The sequence below is a fragment of the Momordica charantia genome (genome assembly GCF_013281855.1).
Source record: "Momordica charantia cultivar OHB3-1 chromosome 8 unlocalized genomic scaffold, Mcharantia_2.0 BLBB01000008.1, whole genome shotgun sequence".
Lineage (NCBI taxonomy): Eukaryota > Viridiplantae > Streptophyta > Magnoliopsida > Cucurbitales > Cucurbitaceae > Momordica > Momordica charantia.
In genome coordinates, this window is record NW_028275166.1 from 15,611,698 (window position 1) to 15,621,660 (window position 9,963).

Here is a 9,963-nt window from a genome sequence, read left to right on the forward strand (position 1 = left end):
AGAAATAAAAATGTCATAAACTATCAGAACTCCGCCCTCCGTAGGCAATTTAAAAGAAACAACAAGATCTCAAATTCGCCTCAGTGGCAAAATTATTAAATAGTAAAAACAACCGTGCACCTAAACTCCAATGACAACAACGACGCGTTTACCAACAACATCCATAGCAATTAAAGTAGTTCTAAAGAATACAAAATTTTCCTCCGCGGTTCACACCTAGCAATAACATAAGTCTCAAGGCTACTTGTACCCAACTACCCTTCCCTCATAACCTCACTAACTAAACTAGTGATCCTTCCTCGGTCAAGCCCTCTCCACGTCATCACCGCGATCGACCCCGTTCACACCTGAAACATATAAAGGTACAAAGGGGGGGTAAGTACATAAGGTACTCCGTAAGTAGCACTTCCTTAACTAGCACAAAATAAATTATGCTCACAGCCACAACATAAGAACTAACAATAACGAGACAATCAAATAAGCAGTGAGAGATAGCGAACAATTATCTTGACATTTAAAACAAGACAAGAGCAAGGTAACCAAATAAGCAGAGAGAGATAGCGAACAAATAACTTGACATCTACATACAACAACTAAGCGTCGAAACTACCAATACCTCAACCCATGAATCGCTAGCCCTTGTTTCATAGTACTAAAACTTCCTTAACACCCCCCTTTATCACTCCCCGCTTAACTTCTCGAGGCATGACGGCTCTTGACTTTTATTCCCAAGTCACCGTACCTCCTCCTTCTCCAGTACTTGATGTCCGACCTTGCCATTTATTCCCAAGGCCAAACACCACTACTTCGCAAGCTCCATTCTTCTTTAATCCCTCAAGCCTAACTCCTCGAGTCGTATTGACCCTTGACATTTATCCCCAAGGCCTCAATACTTCTCTCCAAAAACTTGACGTTCGGCCTTGCCGTTTATCCCCAAGGCCTGAACTGAGCACCGGTCCTTGCCGTTTATCCCCAAGGTACCGATGACTTCCCAGCGTATTGGTCCTTGACATTTATCCCCAAGACCCCAATACATGTTTACAAAAAAATTAACGCCTGGCCTTGTCATTTATCCCCAAGGCCACTACTCAAGGCCTTGAACCTCCAAGCGCTTTATATGTATCATTCAGGTCAGAGCACCCATCGTTAACGGACTATCATCCCGTCCCTTTACCCTGCACCCTTCACCACTTCACTAACCCTTCCATGACCACCTACAAGTAAACCTCTCACATTCTAAAATCACTGCACCGTTTACAAACATACTTTTCCACGTAACAAACAAAATTCATCCAACAGCTCACAACCAGACAATATGAATTTAATTATCGGTATAACCAAGCTAGCATTTCATCTACAACCCATTTGCAAAACTGACTGGGATGTTTATGCTGAACGCACGCGCTAAGCGTGGTAACAATTATATAGATGCAAGCGCACACCTGTCAGAGTAATATAAAATGGACGGAGTATCCAAGTATCGATCCTCAAGGACTTCTAAACAATTTCCAAACTCTAAAGTTTTAAAGAATAGTGAATGTTGGAATGAGTGATTCTTGTAAAATGGGAAGTGGTCACAAATAATGATTTGGATTTGGGATTTGGACTTACAATAATAAAACCTAGCTCGAATTACTTCAAGTTAGCCAACAAAGAATCAAGGACATGCTAAGGATAATATGCATTTTACTTTAGAAACCAACGACTACGCTTCTCACTTGACTTATGTCTAAGCAAGTTCAAAGTCCTAAGACATTCCCTAATATGTCTATTATGAGAGATATCTTAGTTTTAGGATGGAAATAGTCGCAACCTCGGGTTAAGGTCCTATGTCTAGGCTACTTAAGCGAAACCCTTATGTCTAAGGCGCTCCTCTCCTCGGTTTAACCACTCAACAATGCAAATAAGCAACCTTTTCAGTATTGACTTGTTAAGACTTACAGTGGCCTTCTCTAAATCCTAACTTTTTGGGAAAACATGTTGAGCAATGAATGGAAAGCAAAAACACTACTTCTTAGCAACCCTTATTAGAAATAAAAGGCTAACTATCCATAACCGGGCTAGAGACGGGAATTTAGAAAGACATATTGAAGAAAATACAGCAAGTAAAATGGTTGAATGTGGAATGCATGTGTGAAAAACAAAAGTTAACTAACGGAGAGTTTTTATCGGGATTGAGAGCTTCGCCCTTCTCTTTCAAGCAAGGGGGAGTGTCACGTGCTCTTTCCTCCAAAAACACAACTCTCTTAACTAAAAATAAAGTAAAGGCAAAGAGAAGATAAGCAAAGTGCTAGATTTTTATATATTTGAATAAGTAGAAAATAACTAAGTACAAATGGAAACAAAACAAAGCTCAATAAAAGAATGTAAAGTACTCGGGATTTAAAAACCAAAAGCAACTAATGAAAGAAACTCAAAAGTACTTAGAAAGCAACAAAGAAACACTAAAAATGATCAAGAGAAGGAAGCAAGGCTTGATGATTTTGGTGGAGAAGTTGCTGGAATTTATAGCTGTGCAGAATTGGTTAGGTAGGTCCTAAAACGATGGTGAATCACCCATTTCCAACTCTTTTGACTGACCAAATCGTGCTCAAACTGATAGTGGAACACTTCTTCTACACGTATGCATCGGTTGGAACCACCAAAACGCATTGGAAGACGCGTTTCATTAACGGCAAAGTTGGAAGAAAACCTGTTTTTCTGCAGGCTTCCCAGGCGCCTGGCGCCTCCCATGTAACTTTTTCGTCTTTTTGCTTCTTTTGATTAATTTGCACTCCCAAATGGTCCTAAAATGTCATAAATACAATATAAGCCATCCACAAACCATAGTATATCAATTTTGCATGAATTGGAACTCAAACGATCGAGAAAAATCCGAAACAAAGCTGAAACATAGTAAAAACAGCATCTAAAACCTTCTTTTTACGCATGTAAACAAGCGTAATCAAAAACGTCATGAGCCAATTACTTCTAACTACAACAGTTCAGAATCTACTAGTCACCTACAACAACAAGAACATGAAGCATGTTTTCTCAAGAGTGTTCAATAATAGAAATACGGCAACAAGATCGCTAGAATTCACAAAACACACCAACAATCCTTACATGCTCATTTAAATTATTTTATCAAGAAAAACAAACAAAAACAAAAAAAAAACAGCATCAAGAACGTTTCGTTAACGCTAAAAACGCACGCACTCGCCCCCTGGTGCTACTTACACAACCACGTGTTAAAGTTTGCGTCGGCCTCACACCTAAGCATAAAACAGAAAAAAATACAGCAATTTAATGTACCATTCAGCCTTAAAAAAAACATCTTTAAGAGGGTTCAAAGGGGCTCGTTACCGCAAAACGACTTCGTAAAGGAAAAGCAAAAGCAACCGAGATGTTCAATCATAAATTATCTCAGGGAAAAGATGTCAAAGCCTACCATTCTATTGCCTTTGTAAACTTAGTCACTATAAACCAAGTTTGAAATGATAAAAACTTTTTCTTTCAAAATCTTTTTTCTCTTTCAAAAACAGAAAACGTTTTCAAATACCCCTAAGGAATCTGCACACTCCCTTCTTACACTAAGACTTTTACATCTGAAAGACCGGCTACTAGCCCCTGAGGTTTCCACACACTAACATCGGTTTCAACCACAGCTACTCGTAGAAAGACTTTGAAACTAACAGCTAGGTCATAAAACAACGACAATGAGAAACACGAAGTCACTTATCACCATCCTTACTGCTATTTTCAAAGTCAACACCCAACCTAAAACTAAATGGGTGTCTACAGTAGGACTCAGAAATCATAACTACATTTTCTTTAACTCTCATTGTTTTTACCACTCTTTTCTTTCTAACACAAGTCTTTTCCCCACTCTTATTTTCTCTCAACAAGACTCTTTTTACTCTTTTGCAAAATTTTTTTTTTTTTTTTTTCTGTTTTGTGTTTTTTTTTTCTTTTCAACACTTTCTCTTTTTTTTTAATAGCATTTGTTTTTCCAACTGACTCTTTTTCAAAAGAAAATAGCATGATTTTTCAAATATAAATAACACTTTATCTTTCTGAAACAACGACTCACACAACGACTGTCCCCCCCAAACTTAAGAGAGACAGTGTCCTCACTGGGAAAAGACTTTTGCATCGGATGAAAAAGGCTTAACAATAAAAAGGACAAGGACTTCCTATATAGGGGCAAAGAAAAAGCTTGAAGTTTGTAAAGAGCAAAAAGACATAAAAGAAAATGAGTTTATCACATAAACAAAGGAAATAGCTCCAAGCTTAGTCAGGCATAGAACAGAAAACTCAACAATCTCTTATAATCATCATCGACATGAAATCACATGCACAGCACAGATGCTTCAAAATAGGCATGTGAAAAGCTAAACTAAGGTTAAGTGAAGGCATACTTTAAGTGATCAGAAGATAAACGATACTAATTTATTCATGCTTCAACTGAGCTCGAAACATAATCACTACAAAAAAAAAAAAAAAAAAACATGCATAGTAATGCTAGAATATGCAAACTACGTCATTAACCAAAATAAGAAAACACAAAAAATAGTAAAGAAGGAACCTCCCCTTCATGAAGTCGGAGGTTGTGGACTAGGATCAGTGTCAGTACTGAGAGATGGATGACCAAGGATAGCAGCTAGCGCTGGAGGCCATGAAGGTAAAACCGCAAAATCCAATGAAGCCCTTAAGTTGTAGATATGTTGCACGACTTCTCGAACCTGAGAGTTTTCGAAATGCTGGAAAAAACAGGGCAGGCGCCAGGCGCCTGCGTGATTTATTTTCGCAAAGGGCAGGCGCCAGGCGCCTGCGTAATTCTTTTTTTTTTTCAACATTTTTTTTCTTTCTTTTTTTTTCAACGTTTTCACAAACATTCTCTTAATAAGAAAAACTTTATAATTAAACAAAAAGAAAATACAAGATACAAAGACTTCCTTCCTTTACTTTTGTTCTTTCAAAAACGGATAAGAAGGAAAAAACATTTTTCGCAAAAACTTATTGACCTGAAAGTTGAATAGAGGTTTTTCCTCTATCTACTGGTTCTCCAAAATACGGCTTAAGTCTCTGCCCATTTACTTTAAAAACATTTCCCTTAGAGTCAACTACATCCACTGCCCCATATGGGTAGACTTTAAAAATTTGAAAGGGACCAGACCATCTAGACTTAAGTTTTCCAGGGAAAAGTTTCAACCTAGAGTTGAATAACAGAACCAGATCACCTTCTTGAAGATTGTTCGGCCGAAGACGCCTATCATGCCACTGTTTAGTTTTTTCCTTAAACAACTTAGCATTCTCATAAGAAAAGTGCCTGTGTTCTTCTAATTCCAACAATTGTAACTTCCTCGCTTCACCTGCAGCGAACAAATCAAAATTTAATTTCTTAGTAGCCCAAAATGCTTTATATTCTAGCTCAAGAGGCAAATGACATGCTTTTTCAAAGATTAGCCTATAGAGGGACATGCCGAGGGGAGTCTTAAATGCTGTCCTATATGCCCAAAGTGAATCATCAAGCTTAAAAGACCAATCCCTACGGTTAAGATTTACAGTTTTTTCTAAAATGTTTTTTATCTCCCTATTAGATATTTCGGCTAACCCATTCGACTGAGGATGATATGCTGTTGCAACCCTATGATGCACATTGTATTTAGTCAGCAACTTTTGCATAGACCTATTCACAAAATGAGCCCCCCCATCGCTTATCAGACAACACGGGGTTCCATAACGCGTAAAAATGTGCTTTTGCAGAAAACGAATAACAACTTTGGAATCATTGGTATGCAATGGCTTCTATCCATTTCGAAACATAATCTACTGCTAACAATATATAAAGCTTACCATTAGAAGATGGAAATGGACCCATAAAATCTATACCCCACACATCAAATATTTCAATCTCCAGGATCGGGGTTTGAGGCATTTCGTGGCGTTTAGATATATTACCTGTCCGTTGGCATTTGTCACAAACCTGGGCAAACTTATGTGCATCTTTGAACAGAGTGGGCCAAAAGAACCCACTTTGCAAAACTTTGGCTGCGGTTTTGTGTCCTGCAAAATGTCCTCCATATGGAGACATATGACAAGCGTCTAATATCGCCTCGTGCTCTTCTTCTGCGACACACCTGCGTAAGATATTGTCAGGTCCTAGCTTATATAAAAAAGGCTCATCCCAACGATAACATCGAACTTCATTTAAAAATTTCTTTACCTGTTGCTTGTTGAACTCATAAGGAACTATTCGACTTACCAAATAATTTGCTATATCGGCATACCACGGAACTGAATCAACTCGCAAGAGTTGCTCGTCAATAAACTGTTCACGTATAACAGTTCCATCATCACAGAGCGGGGATTCCAATCTAGACAGGTGATCAGCAACTTGGTTTTCAGTACCCTTCCTGTCCCTAACTTCAATATCAAACTCTTGAAGTAACAAAATCCACCGTATCAAACGTGGTTTAGCATCTTTTTTAGCAAATAAATATTTTAAAGCAGAATGGTCAGTAAAAACAATGACTTTTGTGCCTATCAAGTAAGACCTAAACTTATCAAAGGCGAACACAACTGCTAACAGTTCCTTTTCAGTAGTAGTGTAATTGAGTTGTGCACCGGTCAGAGTCTTACTAGCATAATACACAGGATGCAAGATCTTGTTTTTACGTTGTCCTAACATAGCTCCTATTGCATAATCACTGGCATCACACATGAGCTCAAAAGGTAAATCCCAATTAGGTTCGATAATTATAGGGGCTGAACTTAGAGCAACTTTCAACATTTCAAATGATTTTAAACAGTCATCATCAAAAACAAATGGTCTATCATGTTCTAACAATTGACACAAGGGTTTAGAAATTTTAGCAAAGTCTTTTATAAAGCGGCGGTAAAATCCCCCATGCCCTAAAAAACTTCTAATCCCTTTGACATTTGTAGGAGGAGGTAGCTTTGAAATGATGTCTATCTTAGCGTGGTCTACCTCTATTCCTTGCTTGGAAATTTTGTGACCCAAAACAATACCCTCTTGTACCATGAAATGACACTTCTCCCAATTTAGGACTAGGTTTGTTTGTTCACATCTCTCCAATACTCTCTCTAAATTAACTAAACATGCGTCAAAAGAATTTCCAAAAACAGAAAAGTCATCCATAAAAACCTCTAGAATATTTTCTACCATGTCAGAGAAGATGGCCATCATACACCTCTGAAAAGTCGCGGGTGCATTGCATAGTCCAAAGGGCATTCGCCTAAAAGCGAACGTACCATATGGACACGTAAATGTTGTCTTCTCTTGGTCTTCTGGAGCAATAGTAATTTGATTATAACCCGAATATCCATCTAAAAAACAATAGAAATCCTTACCTGCCAGACGCTCGAGCATCTGGTCAATAAACGGGAGAGGAAAATGGTCTTTCTTTGTTACCTTGTTGAGTTTGCGATAATCAATGCAAACTCTCCACCCGCTCACAGTTCGGGTTGAGATGAGCTCATTCTCCTCGTTGGCCACCACGGTTATACCCCCTTTCTTTGGTACACACTGTACTGGGCTTACCCAGCTGCTGTCGGATATTGGGTATATAACACCAGCGTCAAGCCATTTGAGAATTTCTTTCCTTACAACCTCTTTCATCTTCGGGTTCAACCGCCTTTGACTCTCAATAGAGTTCTTAGCATCTTCTTCCAATAGAATTTTGTGCATGCAAAAGGCCGGGCTTATCCCTCGGATATCTGCTATCGTCCATCCAATGGCCTTTTTGTGCTTCTCCAAAATCTGCAATAAAGAATATTCATTAGTAGGTGATAAATTGGAAGCTATAATAACTGGTAAAGTGTCGTTATCCCCTAGATACGCATATTTCAAATGCGACGGCAATGGCTTCTGCTCCAACGTGGGTGGTTCCACTATGGACGGAAGTAACGACTTGCATTCTTCTTTTTGTATTTTTTCAATAGGATTAGCCACATCTTCTGGTCCTTCTGCTATCTTATCAAGCTCTTCTTCAATCTCTGTAACTAATAAGTCATAAAACTCATCAAACATAACAGGATTCAAGCTATTTATAGCAGAGCACTCTTCAAAGTCTCCTGGTAATTTCATGGCATCTAGAACGTTAAATTTAACTTCTTCATTATTTACCCTCATTGTAATTTCTCCCTTCCTCACATTAAAAACTGTATCCCCAGTGGCTAGAAATGGTCTTCCCAAAATAATGGGAACGTCTAAGTCTGCCTCGCAATCTAGAATGATAAAGTCCGCAGGGAAAATGAATTTGTCCACTTGGACTAAAACATCTTCTATCTTTCCCTCAGGTCTTATGATAGATCTATCTGCTAGTTGGAGGGTAACCGTAGTAGGTCTAGCTTCTCCTATGCCTAAAGATTTGAAAACTGATAATGGCATAAGATTAATGCTAGCGCCTAGATCACATAATGCCCTACCTAAGTTTTTTCCTCCTATGGAACATGGAATGGTAAAACTGCCAGGATCATTACATTTCATGGGTAGCGGGCTGCCTACAGCTTCACTACTACATTTTGTCATGGCTACCAGTTCATGCTCTCCTATTTTTTTCTTCCTAGAAACTATATCTTTCAAAAACTTAGCATAATTTGGCATCTGCTCTAGAGCATCTACTAATGGTATATTTATATGCAGTTGTTTTAAAATATCTAAAAATTTTCTAAACTGGGAATCATTATTTTTCTTAACTAATCTTTGTGGAAACGGGGGAGTAGGAGTAAAAGAAGGCTGTACCTGTGGAGGAACACTCGGGGTGTCCTCATTACCTTTTCTAATATTTTCTTTTTCTGGTGTTGTTGGATTTTCTGGTATCTTTACAATTGGTTCAGTGGACGGAATCTGTACATCTGTTGTTGGCATTGTTGGTCCATCATATGCCAGTCCACTCCTGAGGGTGACAGCTTTGCACTGTTCTTTCCCTTCTCGTTTTGGTAATTCAGTATGGCCTGGAAAAGAACCTTGTGGTCTATTCTTCAATTCATTGGCGAGCTGTCCCAATTGGGTCTCGAAATTCCTCATTGATGCCGCTTGGGATTGTATCACTGCGTCGGTTCGGGCCATGTACTCCTTCATCATATTCTCAAGATTTGAGTTGTTATTTTGAACTGGTGGAGTCTGTGTTCTCTGATTGTACTGCTGTTGCGGTGGTGGGATGTATTGCTGTGTAGGTGGAACATAGGGCTGCTTGTTCTGTTGGCTCTGCCCTTGATTAAAACCGCTCGAACCTCCTTGTCCTCCCCATGAGAAATTAGGGTGGTGCCTCCAACCTGGGTTGTAGGTGTTCGAATATGGGTTAAAGTTCCTATTGTTCCCATGTCCTACATAAAAAACAGAAGCAGGGTTATGTGGACAATTATCATAAATATGGTTTTCACTGCAAAATGAACAAATGAGATCGTTGACTTGGCAAACAGGGGCAGGAGTGCAATAATCCGACTGCACAGGTTGTATCGGCGTGGCTAATGGATTTTTTATTCCCAATGCCATCTCTTTTAGCCTCTGGTTCATTGTAACCATCTCTTTTTGCATCGAGGTCGCAATGTCCAGAGCCAAAACTCCAGCTGGATCTTGCTTCTTTGGTGCTGCCCTAGATCTTTGCGAACACCATAGTTCGTTGTGTGAAGCTAAGTCATTTAGGATGTCAACTATCTCGTTGAATGTCTTCTTTGTAAAGGCTCCGTTGGCAGCATTGTTTAGCATCATCTTAGTAGGATGATCTAAACCTCTAAAGAAATGTTCTATCTGGATGCATGCCGGCAAGCCATGGTTCGGACATTTCCTGATTAGTTCTTTAAATCTCTCCCACGCCTCGTGAACAGGTTCACGATCATATTGTCTAAAGGAGATGATCTCCTCTCTGATATCAGCGTGGCGAGTAGGTGGGAAGAATTTTGTTAAGAACTTCTCCACTAACGACCCCCATGTGGTGATGGATCCCGGTGGAAATG

The 9,963-nt window shown here is 39.1% G+C and overlaps 1 non-coding gene across 1 annotated transcript; it reads left to right on the plus strand.

The window, feature by feature from the left end:
- Positions 1-9,773: 9,773 nt before the first annotated feature.
- LOC148209609 (small nucleolar RNA R71) lies at positions 9,774-9,880 on the plus strand. The gene has a single exon (XR_015793307.1). It is a non-coding gene; the product is annotated as a small nucleolar RNA R71 (small nucleolar RNA).
- Positions 9,881-9,963: the final 83 nt, after the last annotated feature.